The sequence below is a fragment of the Cervus elaphus genome, chromosome 11, assembly GCF_910594005.1.
Source record: "Cervus elaphus chromosome 11, mCerEla1.1, whole genome shotgun sequence".
Taxonomy (NCBI): Eukaryota; Metazoa; Chordata; class Mammalia; order Artiodactyla; family Cervidae; genus Cervus; species Cervus elaphus.
Window position 1 is genome coordinate 100411519 of NC_057825.1, and position 21195 is coordinate 100432713.

Genomic DNA, 21195 nt, shown 5'->3' on the forward strand with positions numbered 1-21195 from the left:
AGACAACGCATTGGTCATAGCAAACACCCTCTTCCAACAACACAAGAGAAGACTCTACACATGGACATCACCAGATGGCCAACACCAAAATCAGATTGATTATATTCTTTGCAGCCAAAGATGGAGAAGCTCTATACAGTCAGCAAAAACAAGACCTGGAGCTGACTGTGGCTTGGATCATGAACTCCTTGTTGCCAAATTCAGACTTAAATTGAAGAAAGTGGGGAACTTTAGGGACCATTTAGAAAATGGTCACTAGACCATTCAGATATGACCTAAATCAAATCCCTTATGATCATACAGTGGAAGTGAGAAATAGATTTAAGGGACTAGATCTGATAGACAGAATGCCTGACGAACTATGGACGGAGGTTCATGACATTGTACAGGAGACAGGGATCAAGACAATCCTCAAGAAAAAGGAATGCAAAAAAACAAAATGGGTGTCTGAGGAGCCCTTACAAATAGCTGTGAAAAGAAGAGAAGTGAAAAGCAAAGGGGAAAAGGAAAGATATTCCCATCTGAATGCAGAGTTCCAAAGAGTAGCCAGGAGAGATAAGAAAGCCTTCCTCAGCGATCAATGCAAAGAAATAGAGGAAAACAATAGAATGGGAAAGACTAGAGATCTCTTCAAGAAAATTAGAGATACAAAGGGAACAGTTCATGCAAAGAGAGGCACAATAAAGGACAGAAATGGTATGGACCTAACAGAAGCAGAAGATATTAAGAAGAAGTGGCAAGAATACACAGAAAAACTGTACAAATAAGATCTTCACGGCCCAGATAATCACGATGGTGTGATCACTCACCTAGAGCCAGACATCCTGGAATGTGAAGTCAAGTGGGCCTTAGGAAGCTTCACTATGAACAAAGCTAGTGGAGGTGATGGAATTCCAGTTGAGCTATTTCAAATCCTGAAAGATGATGCTGTGAAAGTGCTGCACTCAATATATCAGCAAGTTTGGAAAACTCAGCAGTGGCTACAGGACAGGAAAAGGTCAGTTTTCATTCCAATCCCAAAGAAAGACAGTGCCAAAGAATGTTCAAACTACGGCACAATTGCACTCATCTCACACGCTAGTAAAGTAATGCTCAAAATCCTCCAAGCCAGGCTTCAGCAATATGTGAACCGTAAACTTCCAGATGTTCAAGCTGCTTTTAGAAAAAGCACAGGAACCAGAGATCAAATTGCCAACATCTGTTGGATCATTGAAAAAGCAAGAGAGTTCCAGAAAAACATCTACTTCTGCTTTATTGACTATGCCAAAGCCTTTGACTGTGTGGATCACAATAAACTGTGGAAAATTCTTCAAGAGATGGGAATACCAGACCCACCTGACCTGCCTCTTGAGAAACCTGTATGCAGGTCAGGAAGCAACAGTTAGAACTGGACATGGACCAACAGACTGGTTCCAAATAGGAAAAGGAGTACATCAAGGCTATATATTGTCACGCTGCTTATTTAACTTCTATGCAGATTACATCATGAGAAATGCTGGGCTGGAAGAAGCACAAGCTGGAATCACCATTGCCAGGAGAAATATCAATAACCTCAGATATGCAGATGATACCACCCTTATGGCAGAAAGTGAAGAGGAACTAAAGATCCTCTTGATGAAAGTGAAAGAGGAGAGTGAAAAAGTTGGCTGAAAGCTCAACATTCAGAAAACTAAGATCATGGCATCCGGTCTCATCGCTTCATGGCAAGTAGATGGGGAAACAGTGTCAGACTTTATTTTTGGGGGCTCCAAAATCACTGCAGATGGTGATTGCAGCCATGAAATTAAAAGACGCTTACTCCTTAGAAGGAAAGTTATGACCAACCTAGACAGCATATTAAAAAGCAGAGACATTATTTTGCCAACAAAGGTCCGTCTAGTCAAGGCTATGGTTTTTCCAGTAGTCATGTATGAATGTGAAATTTGGACTATAAAGAAAGCTGAGAGCTGAAGAATTGATGCTTTTGAACTGTGGTGTTGGAGAAGACTCTTGAGAGTCCCTTGGACTGCAAGGAGAACCAACCAGTCCATCCTAAAGGAGATCAGTCCTGGGTGTTCACTGGAAGGACTGATGTTGAAGCTGAAACTCCAGTACTTTGGCTACCTGATGCAAGAGCTGACTCACTGGAAAAGACCCTGATGTTGGGAGGGATTGGGGCAGGAGGAGAAGGGGACGACAGAGGATGAGATGGTTGGATGGCATCACCGACTCAATGGACATGAGTTTGAGTAAACTCCAGGAGTTGGTGATGGACAGGGAGGCCTGGCATGCTGCGATTCATGGGGTCGCAAAGAGTCGGACACGACTGAGTGACTGAACTGAACTAAACTTATATAATACAGTAAATCAACTAGCTTCAATTAAATAATGCTATTTGGCAGAAGCTTGATGGTGTGCGGGGAGCACACAGAACCCACTGCCCCCCAGCAGCAGGAGGGATGATCTCTGGGCGTCTCCCGCTGTACCCCAATGTCCAGGGCTCAGGAACAGGTCACAGGGCTGCCCAAGGTTTCCCTGAAGCCAGCATCCTGGCCTCTTCTCGTCTCTCACGTGTTTACCAAGAGATCAGACACTGGAGTCCAAACTGCTAAACTGTGTAGGAGACGGAGTCTGCACAGCTGCCCATCAAGGCCTGATGTGGCAAGTAGAGGGAGGATTTAGTGACAGGACTCATGGGAGACAGGACGTGTCATATTTGTACAACCTTACACATTAGGAGCAGTTCCACAGCTACCATTGCCTGTGGCCCCTAAATCCTGAAAGACAGCCAGGGATCTCAAGGATGTAATTATGATTCCCATTTAACAGATGGGAAAAGTGAGGCCTGGTGGGTTAGTGGGGTAGTGTAGTGGCACAAAATGTCTTCCCAACCATCACACACACACACAGAAGAGACAGAGGTATTGAGAACCCATCTGACTGATTCCAAGGCCAGCCAGGGTGCTTAGCCACCATATCGCCTTCAAAACAGAAAGAGCGCATCACTTTGTTAAACCGCCTCCACCTAGCGCTTCTTGAATGCATTTGCGACAGAACCCTTTTTCATGGAACACATATTAATATCCCGTGGTCCACACTTGGAGGAACTGTTCTCCCAATATAAGCTTCTAGCGAGTAACCAGCGTGTCTAAGCATGAGCCCAGATCTAGAGTCAGGCAGACCCAGAGCAGATTCTAGTCCTAGCTATGGGGCCATGGAAAAGTCCCTTTCCCATCTCCTCTGGGGCCCTCACTGCATTGTTGAAAAGATTAAATGAAATGACACTCAGAATTTTTCTATTAATATCTCCTCCTCTCTGTTCTGCCAATACCTGCTTTCTGGAGCTCCTTTTAGGTGAAAGTTGGAACTCCTGGAAATTGAACTCTCAATTGGAGAATTGAACTCTCTTCCATGATCTTATTTAGTTTCATATTTTCATGATCTTATATTTCATATCTTAATCTCTTCACTTTTTAGTATATATCACTCGAAAAGGCTACAGTGCCTTGCTTTTCAGGGTGTTCATTGTGCTATTCAACCCATCTATGAAATTTTCTAGGTTTCAGCAATTATAGTTTCACTTCCAAGATTGTTGATTCTTCTGTATGCAGATAACATCTTCTTGGGTCTCTGAGGATATTAATGATACTCATTCCGTTGTTTACTTTTCTTTTGCCTTAGTAACTCTGCTGATTTGGGTCTTTATTTCATTGAGCTTGAGAACCCCCCAGGTGGCTCAGTGGTAAAGAATCCACCTGCAGTGCAGGAGACATAAGTGATGCGGGTTCAGTCCCTGGGTTGGGAAGATCCCCTGGAGGAGGGCACGGCAACATTCCAGTATTCTTGCCTGAAGAATCCCAAGGAAAGAGGAGCCTGGCGGGCTACAGTCCATGGGGTCACAAAGAGTCGGACATGACTGAATGACTGAGCATGCATGCATTTCATTGAGCTTAATGCCTCTCTTTAATGTCGTTGGTTTTTCTCACATGCTGAGCCTGTGTCCAAATCTGCTTGTCAAGTGCATGTGGACCCAGCCCTGCAGGTGAGGGATGGGGGGGTGGACAGGGCATGGGGTTTACCCATGGCCTGTTTTCTGGGACCAGGATCTCTGTGCTTCTTGGGTATTGCTCGTCACCCTGGGCACTGCTCTCAGGACGCCATGCCTACACTTAGCTCTGGTCTGCTGTGGCCACCTCTGCACACAGATGGGAGCGGCGAGGGGGTTGCTAGAAGCCATCAGGCCTGTAAGTCAGTTTCTCTGTTCCAGACCTGGGGCCACTCAGTGTCAGAAGATCTGGGAAGGGCTCTCATTGCCTCAGTCTGGGCCTGGTGCTGGCCCTGCCCTGGGGCGTTTTCCCCCCATGACTGGCTGGCCAGGTCATGGGTCCACCTCTAGACCCAGAAGCCTGTAAACAGCTGGGCACCTTGTCTTGATCAGCGGTAGAACAAAATGAAGGTCTGGAACATAGATAAGTGCTTTTCAGGACAGAATAAACAGTTGATCCCTTCTGCAAATGCCAGGAGCCAAGCTCAGGGGGTGGGCACAGGAGTCAGAGACCCTTAAATCTTGGTGTTCATTCTTGGCTCACCCTGGACAACTTCCGTCCAGCCTCTTGACTTTAAAATCCCATCTTTGTGGGACTTTCTGGTGACTTGGTAAAGAATCTGCCCACAATGCAGGAGATGCGGGTTTGATCCCTGGGTTGGGAAGATCCCCTGAAGATGGAAATGGCAATGCACTCCAGTATTCTTGCCTGGGGATAATAGGACATGGACATAGGAGCCTGGTGGACTACAGTCCATGGGGTCACAAGGAGTCAGACACAACTAAGACATATACACAAACTCTAGTGGGGGGACTTCCTTGGTGGTCCAGTGGCAAAGACTCCACACTCCCAATGCAGGGGACATGGGTTCAATCCCTGGTCAGGGAACTAAGATCCCACATATTGCAGCTAAGAGTTCGCACGACACAACTAAAGATCTCGAATGCCGCAACTAAGACCTTGCACAGCAAAATTAATTAAAAAACAAAAGACAAAAAAATCTCTAGAGGAATTTTGACTTGTCCAGTTCCCTGTTGTGTGTTGTGTCTCCAGAGCTCAGGATAGCACCTGGTGGGCAAACTAAAGGACTTGCAGGGTGCTCTCGGCCTGGCCTGGGACTGGAGGGCAGGGTGTCCTGGAAGTCTGCACAGGACCAACCCAGAGACCTCACCGGGATGGGGGACCCTGGCCTCTGGTTACCTGGCAGCAGCGGGGTGCTGACCTAGGACAGACCATCATCCCTGGGTCCCTTCTTGCTCCCCCCGCCGTGATGTCCGCCCCAGTCAGGCCTGGCCCCGTAAGACGTTCTGCTTGAGGGGGTGGGCAACTCTTCCCAGCACTTCTGTGTCAACCTGGCTGGAGCTCGAGTTAGACGGGAAGTGGGGCTCAGAGTGGTGGGGGAGTTTTCTGGCTGCGTTGCACAGCATGTGGGATCTTAGTTTCCCGACCAGGGATCGATCCTGTGTCCCCTGCATTGGAAGCTTAGAGTCTTAACCACTGGACCCCCAGGAAAGCCCAGCATGGGGCTTTTAGTATCCCCTGCTCACGCAGATAGGCAGTGCTGGGACGCAGTCCGCACAGGCCACCTGATAACGCTTTGCAGCGCCCCCGCCCGTCTCCCCTTATGGAGATGGCCCCCAGAGGGCGCCAAAGAGCGCCACCAGCCGAGACGCCCCGAGATCCCGGGCACCCAGGAGACGCGGAAGCAGTGATCAGGCTCCACCCCCGGCCCCCAGTCCAAGCCAGAGGCCCATCCAGGGACCCAGGCAGGGTGGCCTCCGCCGTCACCCCAAGATGCCGCGTGTCCTCCCCCCTCCCTCCCGTTCCTCGGAGACTGCGGGGCGTTGGCCACACCTTCCGTTTCCGGCCTCCTCTCAGCCGGGCATCTCGCTGCTCCAGGGGCCCCTCCCTGTGGGACCGCAGTCAGAGCGAGGGAGCATCGGAACCCAGCGGGCCCGGGTCCCTCCTGAAGTGATCACAGGCCAAGCAGGGGCCGGGGCTGCAGCAGAAACTGAGTGAGGGGCCCCCGGGCATAGGAGGGAGGGCCATAGGAGGACCGTAGCGGGGAGGAAGGCCCTGAGTTGGCATTTTCGGGTTTGCGTTCGGAGACAATTAGGAGCTGAATTATTAAAGATGTGTGAGAGGAGAGGCTGGTTTTAAGAAAGCATGAGTAAGCAGGACTCTGTCACAGCCGAGCACAGGATCGAAGGCGATCAATCGTCATAATGGCTGTAAATATTTACTCGGCTTAATTGTGGATGTGTGTGCCAGCCCTGTGCTTGACGCAGGAGTCCCTGCGCGACAGGCCCCCATCAGGCTGCCCAGAGGAAAGCAGCCTCAGCCCCAGCGCTTGGAGCCGGGCCAGCCCTGTGTGAGGGGTCCCCATGCCATAGGCTCCCCAGGGCATGGGCTCTGAAGTGCCCTCTTAGCCTGGTCACATCTCATGGGCTGCTCGGCCTCTGGACCTCAGACTCATCTGTGAAATGGGTTGACGGAGTCCACCTCAGGGCACACAGCCCTCCCAGGGCAGCGTCTCGGGTTGGCGGGCAGCGGGGTCTGGCTTTCAATAAGGGCAAGTCCCGTTGGCCTCGGGGCCCAGTGGTCTGGAGGTGGGGCCTGTACAGGATGCTTAGGGCTCTGGTCTAACAGGATGCTTGCTTAGTTAAAATACAGGATCAGCTTCAGCCTCAGAAGTGGGATGCTCTCAACAGGGGTCCCATAAATGTGAGATGGGGCTGCTGTGGGGCCGCCCTGCAGCCTTGATCTGGGAGCCAGCATGTTAATGATGCACTCACTGTGTACTGGGCACCCTGGGCTGAGTGCTGCTTCTTATTTAATCTTCACAGCAACCCAGAAAGGAGAATTTATCTATTTTCACTCCCCATTTTACAGGTGAGGAAACCGAGACTAGAGAGGTGGAATGACTTGCCTAAGGTCACAAAGCTGGTAAGTGGCAGAGGCAGAACTAGAGTCTAGGTCCCTCTCACCCTTTCTAGGAACCCCTGGGCTGTGCTGAGACCTACCCTTTCTCTGCGCTCTTCTCCTCTACCGTCCTTCCACTGGACCCTAAGAGGTGCCCCGGCCCCAGCCAGCTGCCCGCATGCCTGAGGGCATATCTAGAGGCCACAGCTGACAGGGAGCCCGGATTCTGTTTGCTCCTCTGCCAGGCACATTCTTCCCAGCAGCCCCTGCACTCCGAGATCCATGCTAGAAGGGGGATGCATGGGCCAGGCTGTCCCACGGGGCACTCAGCTGATCTCTAAGGACCCCCTAGGGGCTTCTCTGGAGGCCCAGTGGCTAAGACTCCCCGCTTCCACAGCAGGAGGCCTGGGTTCCATCCCTGGTTGTGAAACTAAGATCCCTCATGCTACACAGTGTGGCAAAAAAATTAAAATAAAATAAGGACCCTCTCATCACAGACTGAGGCTGTTGCTGCAAGACAGTACCTGGTCTCTTCTCCGGAAACACAGGTGGTCTTGAAGCCCACAAGGACGATGGAGGACATGTAGATGGTGAGCAAGTACACACACACAGGCTCACACACACACTCTTACACACAAACACTTGCACACATGTGCAGCTGAGATAGCATGCGGTGGTTCCCAGCCTCCCTGCAGACTCGTCTCCACCACCTCCCTCTGAGTCCTGTGCTTAGAAAGAGCCCAGCCCACACCGCACACCAATGCCCTCCTTGGAGACAGAACCCTAGCATCCCCGAGTCCCTGTATTTCCTGAGAGAGACACTGAGGCTGAGACAGCCTCGTGGAGTAGAGGTCAGAGCACAGACCTGGGAGTTCCCAGACCCAGACCTTGGGCAGCTCACCTTCTCTTTCCAGACTGTTTCCATTTGTGCCGCAGGTCTGGGGGAGGGGTGGAGCCTGCTCTTGGATTCCCTTCCCAGGCCCAGGGAAGATGGGGGAGGGAGGATTCTGAGATCCTCGTGGAGGGCGAGGATAAACTGCACCCTGACCCTTGCCTCTGACCCCACATCCACCCAGACGGTGCAGGGAACCCGGAGCTCCAGGCTTGTCTAGCACAGGCGGCAGCAGGCGCTCACATCTCCAGGACTCAGGCCTGGTCCTGAAGGCCCAACCACGGCAGGTTTCCAGGTGTGTTTGTGGGAGAGGTCAGGGGGGCCCTGTGCGGTGGGGGGAAGGCAGAAGGAAAGTCTTCTCCAGCCCCTCTTCCCTCCCGTGGCCTCAAACCCTGCTCAATTCTGTGCCGGGTGCAGGAGGTGCTTCGCAGATGTGATACAGACAGAGTAAAGAGACAACGTGGGCGACTGGTTAATCCCACCAGGGGACGGTAAGTAGAAAAAAACATTGGACACCTTGTAAGCTAATGATTACTCAAGAAAGTAAGTAGAAAAATAGGACATCCCTGTAAGTTAATGATTGCTCAAGAAAGCAGGCTTGCTTAGCATGAAACCATGCAACAGAAGCATGAGACACGCCCCCAAACAATAAAACAATGGTCATGAGACCCACGTCTGCCCAGTGAGCCCAGTAAGTCAGTGACCCCAGGACATGCTCTCTGCACACACTAAAAACAATAATTTGTGGACCTAGCTTGGCCACGCAGGGACAAGAAAACTCTCCTGCTCCAGTGGTTCAGTGGTAAAGAGCCTGCCTGCAAAGCAGACTTGCTGGAGACACGGGTTCAATCCCTGGGCCAGGAAGGTCTCCACGAGAAGGAAATGGCAATCCACTCTAGTGTTCTTGCCTGGAGAATCGCACGGACAGAGGAGCCTGGTGGGCTACAGTCCATAGGGTCACAAAGAGTTGGACACAACTCAGGGACTAAATAACTCAAGAAAGACAAAGAAGTTCTTCTCCCTCTTCCTGAATTTTCCTTTAATTATAAAACTAGTCAGGTAAGTTCTCAGGGCATGGCATTCCCTCGCCTGCCCACTTGTCTCACAAGCATCCTATCCTAATAAATTGCTTCTTATCTTTTACTTTACCTCTTGCTGAATTTTTTTCTGGGCTGAGACATAAAGGACTATGGTACCAGAGCTCTTTGGAGCCCTCGAAATGACACCTAATGGTTTCACTCATAGGTTTCCCCCACCCCATATCTGGCCTTCCCAGATGGCACAGTGGTAAAGGAACTGCCTGCCAATGCAGGAGACACGAAAGACGCAGGTTTGATCACCGTCGTTTGGGATGTGGCCACGACAGGGAAGATCCCCTGGAGGAGAAAACAGCAGCCCACTCCGGTATTCTGGTCTGGGAGAATCCCATGGACAGAGGAGCCTAGAGGGCTACAGTCCATGCGGTTGCACAGAGTCAGCTGAGCACATACACAAGGCAAGGCGCCCTCCACCCAGCACAAAAGCATGGCTCCTGTCTGAGCCTCGTCCCTTATCCACAGGGGGAGGACAGCTAAAGAAGGTCTGCGCTCACACCCTGCCGTTCACCCTGCCTTCCCGGGGCCTCTGGAGGTGGCCTGAGAAGGCAGCGTCTCCACCAGGCACACAGAACCCTCGGGACCAGGGCAGCGCTTCACAGGCAGAAGCGGAGGAGGGAGGCCCGTTGGTGAGAGGATCCCAGCCTGTCCTGGGCTTAGCTCAGTGCGTCAGCAGGCAGCAGGTGTCCTAGAAGAGAGGTGTCAGCCCAGGGAACCCCAGATCCCGGGTCTCTAACCCCCAAAGCTGCAAAATGCTGGGTGGGCAGGGAGGGTTATGTCAGAAAATGCAGACTATGCTCAGATGCTCAGTCTCTCTGCAACCCCGTGAACTGTAGCCCGCCAGGCTCCTCTGTCCATGAGATTTCCCAGGCAAGAATACTAGAGTGGGTTGCCATTTCCTCCTCCAGGGGACCTTCCTGACTCAGGAATCGAACCTGGGTCTCCTGCATTGCAGGCAGATTCTTTACCAACTGAGGCCCCAGAAAATGCAGAGCTGGTGATTTCAGATTAAAACAGTCCTGCTTGAAGCTAGAAAGATGGTGCTGGTGAGTCTTATGTGCAGGGCAGCAGTGGAGACGCAGGCATAGAGAACAGACTTGTGGACACGGGATGGAGGAAGCAGAGGGTGGACGAATGGAGAGAGCAGCATGGAAGCACACACATGGCCATATGTCAGACAGACAGCCAGGGGCAGTTTGCTGTCTGACTCAGGAGCTCAGACTGGGGCTCTGTGACAACCTAGAGGGTTGGGATGGGGTGGGAGGGGGGAGGGAGGGTCAAGAGGGAGGGGACACATATACACCTATGACTGATTCATACTGATGTATGGCAGAAACCAACACAACATTTTAAAGCAACTATCCTTCAATTAACAAAAATAAAAGATCCAGCTTGGTCGACAGCTTGGTCACTGCTGCCCTCTGGTGGGAAGCTGGGGGAATGCCTGTCAAGAGAGATGCAGGCAAGGAGCGAGGGAGGCAGTCAGCGGGGGTGCGGTCAGGCCCACAGGCACTAGGGTGGCTCGCCTGTGAGTGTCTGTCCGGGAGCCCCAGGTGCCCAGTCGCCAGGCTTCTGCCTTTTTCCTGAACCACCCCAAGCGCAGCACAAACATTTCCTCCCATCCTGGCGCATCTGGAAACTATTCTTGTGTTCCCTCCCTGCCCCCCCTTCCAAATCACCCCCAATCTTCCTCCGCCCCGGAGGGCAGGGAATTGGGTCCTACTGCAGCAGAGACGCCCCTGCCACACACGCACACACCATGCTGGGGTAGGTGTCTGGCACAGGACCCCTGGGCCCCTGAGTCTGGGCAGGTGGCTCCCCAACGCCTTCCTGGGGGTCCCCCAGAGCACTTTTCCAGTCAGTGCCCAGGGAGCCCTTCCTCTGCGTCCCCACCCAGCCTCTCCTTCCTATTCTGAAGTGGCCATTTGGAGGCAGGCAGTGGGGGAGGCCAGGCGGGTAGAGGCTGGAGCAGAGGTGGGGTCCAGCAGCAGCCTATTGTATCTGTCTGGAGAATCCCAACCTCTTGGCAAATGCTAAGATCGAGCGAGGTGCTCAAGGCTGACTTTTAATGAACTTTAACTCATTAGCAAGACCCTGGGGAGAGGCTTGGCAGATGCTCTGGATGGTGGAAGGGCATCTTTCAGGGCCCAGAAAGAGCATCGAAGGAGAAACCAGCAAGGAACGGGCAGTGGCTTTAAACGCAGGAGTCACAGATCTATCCCATGCCCTCCCAGTCTTCTTTACCTGGGTCAAGGGGACAGGGAGAAAGCGCAGACTTTACAGCTGGTCCTTGGCCTCAAAAATTACCTTCTCCAGCTCTAGGTTCACAGAAAGGAAACCGAGGCCCAGAAAGAAGGAAACTCCAGCTCAGAGTCATGCAGTACATCCCCAACGTCACCAGCCGTGCCCCGAAAATCACAGGGGACAGCATTACCCTCACTGACCCTTTACAGACCCGGGTAGAATCCTCAAAACCACCCTCTGTTGTATCCACTCAATGGGCGAGGAGATTGAGGCTCAGAGAGACCAAGCAACTTCCCCAAAGCCAGGCATCAACGTAAGGTAAGCCAGTGCAGGAGACCACTCTGGTGTCAGCAGAGAAGGTAAACCGTCAAACCACAGGTACAGAGATCTCCGCATGCATATGACAACAGCCTTCTCCTTTTATCTTTTTACTTTTCACAGTCTAATTATGGTATGTGTGGTATGAACTTCTATTAATTTGAGTTAGGAGCACGCCACCAACAGGAGCCGGGTTTTACAAAGAAGAGGCAGAAGCAGAAGGAAGTTATCTGATTGGCTAAAGTCGTCATCTTATTTGCGAAAGGCTAATCAGTTGTTTGTGGTTGGTTGTTCTCAAGTTCTATTTTCTCGAGTTCAAGTACATTGACTCTGGCTAAGGTTTTGGCTTGCTTCTGTAGGCTACCAAGGCATCAGAGGCACCTCAGTGCAATGGCCTCCTTGTTTAAATATTTAACATAGCTCATGCTGGTGGAGCGCTCCTATTTCTGGCTTGGCACTGCCTGCTTACCTGTGCCTGTGTTTACCTTTTCACACCTCCGGTGTCAGAAGCGGAATTCGAATGAGACACCCCAGCCCCCACCTACAGCCCTGGGAGCAACCAGGCATAGCCACCACGAGCTGACCCCTTTGCCCTCACTGTTTCCTCACTACACTTGAAGGTCACGGGTAAGTCCTTGGATAACTGAGCTCCACAGTTTTGCGTTATGAGCTCTCTGACTTTCTCTGAGCATTTCCTTTACCAGACTGGGTCCCGAGGTGCACTGGGGCCAATTAAAACATTATGAACTCCTCGGACTTAAACTGGAATGGGTCAGACTTAAGCTGGACCTGCGGTGGGCCTCCCTGGGGGCTCAGATGGTGAAGGATCCGCCTGCAATGCCGGAGACCAAGGTCGGATCCCTGGATCGGGAGGATCCTCTGGGGAAGGGAATGGCTACCCACGAGGCCTAAGGTGAGTAAAATTTTGTTTGAAGGGAAGGAGAGGAAGGAGAAAATGTGTTCATCTGAGTCTAAAGAATCTGGGCCTCCTGCATCTGGGCTAACTGTTATAACTAGGTATAACAACGACAGGCCCAGGATCCGCATTTGTCTGGACAAGCTCATTAACATAACCAAAGATAATCTTGAATTACAGTGGCCACAGTGGAGAACTTTTAACCTAGATGAACTTGTCCACTTACCAAATGCCCTAGGGAAAAACCGGTCCTAAACTTCCCCAAAATCATGAGATGCATTTTTTTTTTAAATTGATGTGCAGAAATTTCTAAGACAAAATGAATCAAAATCGTCTCTTTTAAAGAGTTCAGTACTGCCAGGAATATTTCCTGTGTGTCCCAGATAAAACCTGAAGATAAGATATTGGAAATGACTTTCTTTAAGAGGAGCTCTAGACTTCCCTGGAGGATAAGGATCCCCTTGCCAATGCACAGGATACGGGTTGGTCTCTGGTCTGGGAAGATCTCACACGCCTCGGAGCAACTAAGTCAGCGTGCCGCAGCTCCTGAGCGCGCGTGCTGCAGCTATTGAGTCTCCTGGCCCGGAGCCTGTGCTGCATCAGCAGGAGAAGTCACCGCAACGAGAAGCCCGTGCCCTGCGATGAAGGGGAGCCCCTGCTCGCAGCAGCTAGAAAAAGTCCGCTCTCAGCAGTGAAGACCCAGGGCAGCCAGAAATACAGATTAATTAATTAATTTTAAAAAACTGTTGCTTAAAAAAGAGAAAAGAGGAGCTGTATGGTCAGAAGTTGGCTGGATTAGAGACTGATATTCAGGGCTGATGGGAACTTTTTGAGGCCTTCCTACCCAAGCTAAAATAGAAATATATATACAGAGGGAAAGACAGCATGCTGAAGCCTTTGTTGGAACAATGCATTGAAATGTTTCAAAGATACAAGCAGCTCTAAATCTAAAATACAGAAATTTTTTAATTTCCATCTTAGTGGGAAATCTTCTCCCTGATATAAAGAAGCAAACTGGATGGGTGGGTTTAGCCCTTGACACTATTATTCAGGCAGCAACCCAATTCTTTGAGGAGCTGAAAACAACGGCTCTCGCCTTTCACATCGAGTCTTTACAAGGACAGAAAAGCAGCTTCAGAAGCAATTCAAAGCCCACCGAGTCTTTTTACCAATCCGCGGGGAGAACACCGACCACCAGTAGCCAGTTCCTGGAGGCACGGAAAACACTTCCGCCTGCTGCATCTCCTCCTGCGGGCGTCTCCAAGGGGAACAGCACCGTCACCCCCGGGTGCGACGCTGTACTTCCATGGAGAAGCGATCAGGCAAGTTGCATTCTGATGATGGAGACTGGTCCCCCGTGGCCAGCAGGCCTCTCCTGGCATGTGGCAGAGGGCAGCTGACCTTTGAGCACCCCTCTCAGGCCACAGTGGAAGAACTCTGCCCGCTCCCCGCAGAGGCCGATAAAACAGGGAGTGGCCAGCTGCCATAGCATGCATATGCCTTAAAAAAAGTCGCTCAGTTGTGTCTGACTCTACAACCCCATGAACTGTAGCCCACCAGCTCCTCTATACATGGAATTCTCCAGGCAAGAAGACTGGAGTGGGTTGCCATTTCTGTCTCCAGGGGATCTTCCTGACCCAGGGATCGAAACCAGGTCTCTTGAACTGCAGGCAGATTCTTTAAGCAGAGACAAAGGAACACTCAAAAAATTAGACAAGGAGGGTTGTTCCCATATAAGGTGAAAAGCCCAGCACAAACTGTGAGACCTTTTTTAAAAAAAATTTTTTTTATTTATTTGACTGCACTGGGTCTCAGTTGTGGCATGCAGGATCTTAGTTGCGGCATGTGGGATCTAGTTCCCTGACCAGGGATCAGACTTGGGCCCCCTGCGTTGGAAGCTCGGAGTTTTAGGCACTGGACCACTAGGGAAGTCCCTGTGTGGGCTTTACATCCCTCGGTAAAGAAGTGTTCCAGGCCCAAGGCCCATTCTCACGTGGCTGAGTGAGGGCATCAAAAGACTGCATAGGAGGCTGCCCTCCCACCAATTAAGATAAAATACTGAAACATTAATTATTGAACACGGGTTTACCTATTTTTGGCTTCTTATTACAGAAGGACTAAAGATATTTGGATCTGTTAATAAACAAGTTTTGTGCCACATTGGAAACTTCACTGTGAGGACAATATGCTTCTAGAAATTATGAAAAGTATTAATAAGTTTGCCAATCTACAGAATGCTGGTATAGTAGTCCATAACTGCTAATTTCTTAGTTTCACTAGAAATTAAGGTTTCTAAGGGTTAAGAAATCTAATCAATATATGTAAACAAAACTATAAGAAATAAGAGAAATGACTTTGTATACAATAAAAGTAGGATGTGTTTTTGGTAAGAAGGTATAAAAGGGGGAAATGCATTTTTAAGGGAAAAAAAGTTATTTTGCTTTAAAGTAGGATAACTGGTTGTTTTAGAATGAGAAATTGTATAAAATTTCTAGAGATCTGATATGACCTGGCATAATATAATCATAACTCTAGTTATGATCTTAAAATGTTGTATGTCACAGACATAAGAAAAATTCCTTGTCAAATTCATTATAATGAAATCTCATCAGCTATTTAGCCATGGTCACTTTTAAGTCTTTTGCCATTTACAGACAGTAATGGTTTTACTCTGATGCTTTTGCAAAAGTGCTTCCTCTTCAAAGAGATTTATGGAAAGAATCCTTACAAGTACAGATTTCTGATAACTTGAAGATCATAACAGCACTGTAGTAAGTCAGAATGTTCAGAACTCTGATGAAGAAAACTGATGAATTCACAAAACTACTGACCGAAGGTACAGCATTAATCAGGAATTAATTGCATGGTATTGGGGGAATGTAAATTGGTACAGACACTTTGGAAAACAATATGGAGATTCCTCAAAAAACTAAAAATAGAGTTGCCATTCAGTTCAGTTCAGTCGCTCAGTCATGTCTGACTCTTTGTGACCCCATGGATTGCAGCACGCGAGGCCTCCCTGTCCATCACCAACTCCCGGAGTTTACTCAAACTCACGTCCATTGAGTCGGTGATGCTATCCAACCATCTCATCCTCTGTCGTCCCCTTTTCCTTCTGCCTTCGATCTTTCCCAGCATCAGGGTTTTTTTGAATGAGTCAGCTCTTCGCATCAAGTGGCCAAAGTATTGGAGTTTCAGCTTCAACATCAGTCCTTCCAATGAACACCCAGGACTGATCTTCCTTAGGATGGACTGGCTGGATCTCCTTGCAGTCCAAGGGACTCTCAAGAGTCTTCTCCAACACCACAATTCGAAAGCATCAATTCTTCGGCACTCAGCTTTCTTTATGGTCCAACTGTCACATCCATTCATGACCACTGGAAAAACCATAGCTTTGACTAGATGGACCTTTGTTGGCAAATTAATGTGTCTGCTTTTTAATATGCTGTCTAAGTTGGTCATAACTTTTCTTCCAAGGAGTAAGCGTCTTTTAATTTCATGGCAGCAGTCACCATCTGTAGTGATTTTGGAGCCCAAAAAAATAGTCAGCCACTGTTTCCACTGTTTCCCCATCTATTTGCCATGAAGTGATGGGACCAGATGCCATGATCTTAGTTTTCTGAATGTTGAGTTTTAAGCCAACTTTTTCACTCTCCTCTTTCACTTTCATCAAGAGGATCTTTAGTTCCTCTTCACTTTCTGCCATAAGGGTGGTGTCATCTGCATATCTGAGGTTGATATTTCTCCTGGCAATCTTGATTCCAGATTGTGCTTCATCCAGCCCAGTGTTTCTCATGATGTACTCTGCATTTATATTTAACTTATGTTAAATAAGCAGGGTGACAATATACAGCCTTGACGTACTCCTTTTTCTATTTGGAACCAGTCTGTTGTTCCATGTCCAGTTCTAATTGTTGCTTCCTGACCTGCATACAGATTTCTCAACAGGCAGGTCAGGTGATCTGGTATTCCCATTTCTTGAAGAATTTTCCACAGTTTATTGTGATCCACAAAGTCAAAGGCTTTAGCATAGTCAATAAAGCAGAAATAGATGTTTTTCTGGAACTCTCTTGCCTTTTCAATGATCCAGCAGATGTTGGCAATTTGATCTCTGTCATATGTTCCAGAGTTGCCATATTATCCAGCAATCCCACTCATAGGCATATATCCAAAGAAAACTCTAATTTGAAAAGATACATGCACTTCAATGTTCATAGCAGCAATATTTACAATAGCCAAGACATGGGGAAAACTTACATGTCCATCAACAGGTGAATGGATAAAGAAGATACACACACACACACACAATGGAATAATACTCAGATTTATAGCTGAAAGAATGAAATAATGCCATTTGCACCAACATAGATGGCCCTAGAGATTATCATACTAAGTGAAGTAAGTCAGAAAGAGAAAGACAAATACCGTTTGATATCACCTAAATGTGGAATCTAAAATATGACACAAATGAGCTTATCTATGAAAAAGAAACAGACTCACAGACATAGCGAACAGATTTATGGTTGCCAGAGGGGCAACTGTTTCACTGAACTGACTTCTTCTCAGGACTAAGAGCCTGGTTCAGTGAGATGCAGCCGACTACCAACTCAAAGTCTAGACTGTGAGCCTTCTTGGATAAATTTAAAAGGTGAGGAATGAAGGGTAGGAAACTATGCCACCTCCAAATATGCCTTTTTGACTTAGGGGTTATTTTGAGCCAATAAAGTGGTTTCAGATAATAGAACTGTTTTAAATTACCTGCTGGCTGAACAAGGAGGAATCTGTGCCATAGCAATGACCTCCTGGTGTACTTGGGTCAACAACTCTGGTATAAAAGAAACTCAAATACAAGAAATTAAAAAAAAACAAGCCACTTGGCTAAAAAAAAGGCTGATGCCTCTTCAGGTGTATTATTTGATTTACTTGATACCAACTGATTTGGTATTATCCTCTTAACAGCCACCACTGGAGTCTCCCTGGTGGGCTGTGTGCTCTCAGGGGTCTTAAATACGAGTTTGAGTTCTTCAGCAGTACATCAGATGGCCTCACGGAGCTTGGAGTAACAGAAGCTTGACGGACAATGAGATGAAGAGCAAAAACAACCCTTCCATGGCCAATAGCGAAACCTGCGAGGTGCACCATGAGACACATCGCCCGAGGGTGACTGAGAAGGACAGTAATTACAAACTGAAAAAATTTTTATTTACTTTTATTTTTGGCCACTACATGGCTTGTGGGATTTTGGTTCCCCGACCAGGGATCAAATCTTCAGCAGTGAAGCACCCAGTCTTGACCACTGGACCATCAAGGAATTTCCCAGTAACACCAAATGGTTGGTCAATCTCTTATGCATGAGAGGATGACCAAAAGGGAGGAATTGTTAAAGCAACCGAACAAGAGGCCAAGGACTTCCCTGGTGGTCCAGTGGTTAAGAATCTGCCTTGCAATGCAGGGGATGCTGGTTCGATCTCTAGCTGGGTATTTAAGATCCCACATGCTTTGGAGCAACTAAGCCCGTGTGCCAAAACTAGAAAGTTTGTGCACCATGGTGAAAGATTCCATGTGTTGCAACAAAACTCGGTGCAACCAAATACATAAATAAGTTAATTTAAAAAACAAACAAACAAGAGACCATTGGATTGAGGTGGCTCTAATGCCTTGGTAGCTCATGCAAGCAAACCAAAACCTAAAAAGCCAGCGTGAACGCACCTGAATCCAAGAAAAGGCAGCTTTTAAGCAGCCAATCACAGACAGACAACTAAGACAATTGCTTCAGCTGCAGCCAATCAGTTTCTTTGCTTTGCTTCCTCATCTTCTCTATAAAAAACCTCCCCACCGGCTCCCTTCAGGGGTATGCTTCCAACCACCTGGCTTCCCCGGGGGCTCAGTGGTAAAGAGTCTGCCTGCAATGAGACACAGTTTCGATCCCTTGGTCAGGAAGATCCCCTGGAGAAGGACATGACAGCCCACTCCAGTATTCTTGCTTGGAAAATTCCATGGACAGAGGAGCCTGGTGGGCTACAGTCCATGGGGTCACAAAGAGCTGGACAAGACCGAACGCCCAAGCACAGCACAGCACCACCTTCGGTTTGATGCTGCCCCACTCAAATAGACTTGTGGAATGTTGAATGTCCCTATGCCTTTTACCTTGTAACAGCCACAAGTGGCAGAGCTAAGATTCTTTGTTGTTTAAAAGTTGTTTTCAAAATATGGAAATAAAACCCAGGAGCATCAATGATCTTCTGGGCCCTGCTGGGGCACTGTCCAATGCCTGCCGGGGCATCAGACTGGCCAGGGGAGTGGAGCTGAGCAGTGCAGGGGGGCCCAGATGTTTTACAAGCCTGTAAAGCTGACAAGATGCGATGACGACCTCTTCTCTGGTGGAGAAGATAACCGCACAGGTGGTGGCTTCACTGCCCTATCTTTCTTAGTTTCATACCTAGGCGGCAACATGTCCCCATTTATTTCCAGCCCCTCTAAAAATCTGTTTCTTTTTTGCTTTGTCACTCTGCTGGTTGCCTTATTAAGGACTTCAGTAGAACCTGACACATGCTCACTGTCTATTTGTAGAATGATATTTTTAACACGTTGAGAAGGATGCTTTGACAATTGGAGCCAGCAGTGCCCACCTTTGTCTGTAACCTGGGGCCTCTGCTGCCTCATTCTGCAGCCCAAGCCCTGTCTCATGGCCCCTCCTGCCTCTGCCCCATCCCTGCCTGGTCCCTGGGAGCCCCGGGCCTGGGCACCTGCTGCAAGGTGTGATAAAAGGCCCAGAAGCCGAGGCCCTCCCCATCTTGGTGTGGATTCCACATTTCACATCCAGGTATTAAATGTGACTTTTCCTGTTGGGTTTGGGCAGAGGTCATCAAGGCTAAGACCAGTTCTGCAGGTCACATGAGGGGACTGAGAAACTGACTCTGTGACTCACCCTCTTTGCCCCACCAGAGGGCAGAGAAGAAAAAGGCTGGGAGGCAAAGGGAGGCACTGTCCTTTGAAAGGCTGGCTGATGTGCTGGGGTGTCTTCCCTCTACTCTTCTCCCCATCCACGGGGGCTTTGGTCTCTGTCCAACTGAAGGGCTTCTGGGCATGTGTCCCCGGAGTCTGGGGGATGCAGGGCCAGGCGGGTGTGACTCACACCTGGAGGAGGTCAGGGTGATGGTCCGGCCACACTGGCCAGAGGCAGGCAGGAAGATGGGAGGGACCTGGACACCTATGCAGAGACAGTCATGGAGGCAGAGGGTACGTTTCTGCAGGGCTCCCTCAGACCCTGTGGAAGAGAACTAGGGGTCTGTCCTCCTCCAACACTGCCTGGAGAGGGGAAGTCTCAAAAGTTGGGAGTTGAGGCTAAGCAGCTGCTGGGTGGTAGCACTGACCTGGCCACCGTTCTGAGCGGAAGCATTGCGGAGGAAGAACAAAGATGCTCAGAGGTGCCCATGCCCTGCCCTCCTGCTCCAACCTGAAGCCTGAGACGAGTCAGAAGAAGGGATTCCGGGGTGACTGACAGTCTGGAGCTCCAAAGCTTCCCTGAGCACCCACCAACACCTGAAAGATGACCACTGGATGAGCACAAACTTTTATGCAAAGGACTGAAGAGCAACTGCACAGAGCAACTGAAGGAGTCAGAGGTGACAAAGAATCAAGCTTCCTTCAGATTGTTTTGCAAGTTGACGTCAAGTACTTGGGCTTTACCAGTTGCCCCTGGCTTAACTCCCTGCTCCCTGCCCCCAGGCAGCCCCTCCCACCCCAGCTGTGCTGCGAATCCCAGAAGCAGCATCCTCCAGAGTTGGAAGGGGCTCAGACCGAGGCCGGCAAACCCAGCCTCTGATTGTTGTCAGACTGCAATTTTGGTGACAGGCCTAAAGCATCCTCCTTCCCTTCCCAGAAAGACAGACAGAGGGAGTGAGAGAAAGCAACCCTGAACCTGCCCAGGTATCAGGCAGGTAAGAAGATCTAGAAAAGATGCCTAAAGCTACCAGCAATAAAGACCCATGGATTGAAGCTCCATTAAGGGTGCTCCCTGACCCTCCCAGCTGCCCTATGGAGCAGGTGCTGTTCTGTCCACTCTGGTTAGTGAGGAGGGGGCGCAGGGTGGGCAGGAGAGATGCTCCAGGTCACCAACCAGCAGCGGCGAGTGGTGTAGTCGCTCAGTCGTGTCTGACTCTTGCGACCCCATGGGGTGTAGGCTGCCAGGCTCCTCTGCCCATGGGATTCTCCAGGCAAGAATACTGGAGTGGGTTGCCATTTCCTTCTCCAGGGGATCTTCCCCACCCAGGGACTGAACCTGGGTCTCCACCACCAAAGGCTTTGTGACTCCAGGCACCTCCCTCTGCCCCTGGGTCCACCCCCCAGACATCTCTCTTCAAGGACCAACATCTTCATAGTTTTGTCCTCCCCGAAAATAACAACAGCCTGCAAGGAGATCCAACCAGTCCATCCTCAAGGAGATCAGTCCTGGGTGTTCATTGGAAGGACTGATGCTGAAGCTGCAACTCCAATACTTTGGCCACCTCATGCGAAGAGTTGACTCATTGGAAAAGACCCTGATGCTGGGAGGGATTGGGGGCAGGAGGAGAAGGGGGCGACAGAGGATGAGATGGTTGGATGGAATCACCGACTCGATGGGCATGAGTTTGAGTAAACTCCGGGAGTTGGTGATGGACAGGGAGGCCTGGCGTGCTGCGATTCATGGGGTCGCAAAGAGTCAGACACGACTGAGTGACTGAACTGAACTGAACAAAGAGGGGAAGTCTAGCAACTGAGAGGCGGGGCTTACCAGCATCGGGA

General features: G+C 49.5%; 1 protein-coding gene and 1 long non-coding RNA gene across 5 annotated transcripts in view; one reads left to right on the forward strand and one right to left on the reverse strand.

Moving 5' to 3' along the window:
* KCNIP3 (potassium voltage-gated channel interacting protein 3) overlaps window positions 1-21195 on the reverse strand; it is a 92324-nt gene that overhangs the window by 45952 nt on the left and 25177 nt on the right. The window lies entirely within an intron of this gene.
* On the forward strand, window positions 5741-8752 carry LOC122704036. 3 transcript variants are annotated; one of them, XR_006343693.1, is made up of 5 exons: window positions 5741-6040; window positions 6918-6971; window positions 7445-7537; window positions 8024-8134; window positions 8257-8752. It is a non-coding gene; the product is annotated as an uncharacterized LOC122704036 (long non-coding RNA). The 3 variants fall into 3 exon arrangements; XR_006343692.1 differs by having other exon boundaries at window positions 7445-8134; XR_006343691.1 differs by having other exon boundaries at window positions 5741-8134; window positions 8257-8330; window positions 8594-8752.